Source organism: Arachis duranensis, chromosome 2 (genome assembly GCF_000817695.3).
Source record: "Arachis duranensis cultivar V14167 chromosome 2, aradu.V14167.gnm2.J7QH, whole genome shotgun sequence".
NCBI lineage: Eukaryota > Viridiplantae > Streptophyta > Magnoliopsida > Fabales > Fabaceae > Arachis > Arachis duranensis.
In genome coordinates, this window is record NC_029773.3 from 63,450,592 (window position 1) to 63,452,723 (window position 2,132).

Below are 2,132 nucleotides of genomic sequence, written 5' to 3' on the forward strand. Positions count from 1 at the left end.
AAAATACCTGAAATCACAGAAAAACACACAAACTCATAGTAAAGTCTAGAAATGTGAATTTTGCATAAAAAATAATGAAAACATCCCTAAAAGTAGCTAGATCCTACTAAAAACTACCTAAAAACAATACCAAAAAGCGTATAAATTATCCGCTCATCACAATCTTTTAGTTTCTTGTTAGTCAAGTCATCAACTTCAATTTTCAAAATCAAATCTTTATAAATTTCTTTTTCAAATATTTTTCAAAATAGATTTCAATCATATCTTTTTCAAAACTTAATTTCAAAATCTTTTTCTAACTTCTTATCTTTTCAAAATTTATTTTCAAATCTTTTTCAATTAACTACTTTTTTCTCTCTAATTTTCGAAAACCACTAAAAACTTTTTCAAAATTCTTTTTAATTAACTAATTATTTTCATTTCTAATTTTATTTCTTCTAATATTTTTGAATCTCTCCTCTCTCTCATCTCTTTCTATTTATTTATTTATTTACTAACACTTCTTTCTTTCTTAAAATTCGAACCCTCTCTCCCTCTCTGTGTTCAAATTCTCTTTATTTTCTCTCTACCTCATTCTTCTCTCCTCTCTTCTTCTACTCATATAAAGGAATCTCTATACTTTGACATAGAGGATTCCTCTTCTTTTCTGTTATCTTCTTTTTCACATGAGAAGGAACAAGGATAAAGATATTCTTGTTGAAACCGATTCTGAACCTGAAAGGACTCTGAAGAGGAAGCTAAGAGAAGCTAAAGCATAACTCTCTGGAGAGTACCTTACAGAAGAATTCGAAAAAGAAACAGACATGGCCAAACCCAATAACAATGCAAGGAAGATGCTTGGTGACCATGCTGTACCAACTTCTAACTTCTATGGAAGAAGCATCTCAATTCCTGCCATTGGAGCAAACAACTTTAAGCTTAAGCCTCAATTAGTTTCTCTAATGCAGCAGAACTGCAAGTTTCATGGACTTCCATCAGAAGATCCTCATCAGTTCTTATCTGAATTCTTGCTGATCTGTGATACTATTAAGACCAATGGGGTTGATCCTGAGGTCTACAAACTTATGCTTTTTCCCTTTGCTATAAGAGACAGAGCTAGGACATGGTTGGACTCACAACCTAGAGAAAGCATGAACTCTTGGGACAAGCTGGTCAATGCTTTCTTGACCAAATTCTTTCCACCTCAAAAGATGAGTAAGCTCAGAGTGGATGTCCAAACCTTCAGACAGAAGGAAGGTGAATCCCTCTATGAAGCTTGGGAAAGATACAAACAATTAACCAAAAGGTGTCCTTCTGGCATGTTTCCAAAATGGAGCATCATATGTATATTCTATGATGGTCTGTCTGAGTTATCCAAGATGTCATTGGACCACTCTACTGGTAGATCTCTTCATCTGAAAATGCCTGCAGAAGCCCAGGAACTCATTGAAATGGTTACAAATAACAAGTTCATGTACACTTCTAAGAGAAATCCTGTGAATAATAGGGTAACTCAGAAGAAAGGAGTTCTTGAGATTGATACTCTGAATGCTATATTGGCTCAGAACAAAATATTAACTCAGCAAGTTAATATGATTTCTCAGAGTCTGACTGAATTGCAAGCTAAAGACGCCTCCTCTAAAGGAGAAGCATATGACCCTGAGAGTCCTGCAACGGAAGAGGTGAATTACATGGGAGAATCCTCTGGAAGCACCTATAATCTTTCATGGAGGAATGACCCAAATTTCTCATGGAAGGATCAACAGAAGCCTCAACAAGGCTCCAATAACAATAATGGTGGGAGAAATAGGTTTGGCAATAGCAGGCCTTTCCCATCATCTTCTCAGCAACAGACAGAGAATTCTGAGCAGAGCCTCTCTAGCTTAGCAAACATAGTCTCTGATCTATCTAAGATCACCCTCAATTTCATGACTGAGGCACAGTCCTCCATAAGAAATTTAGAGGCACAAGTGGGTCAGCTGAGTAAAAGAACTACTGAAACTCCTCCTAGTACTCTCCCAAGCAATACAGATGAGAATCCAAAAAGAGAGTGCAAGGCCATTAATCCAACTAAAATGGCCAAACCTATAGAAGAGGAGGAGGACGTGATTCACAATAAGAAAGACCTCATGGGACGTCCACTGGACTACAAG

General features: G+C 36.4%; 1 non-coding gene across 1 annotated transcript; it reads right to left on the bottom strand.

Moving 5' to 3' along the window:
• Nucleotides 1–1,196: 1,196 nt before the first annotated feature.
• On the bottom strand, nucleotides 1,197–1,300 carry LOC127745406 (small nucleolar RNA R71). The gene has a single exon (XR_008006596.1). It is a non-coding gene; the product is annotated as a small nucleolar RNA R71 (small nucleolar RNA).
• Between the last annotated feature and the right edge of the window lie 832 nt (nucleotides 1,301–2,132).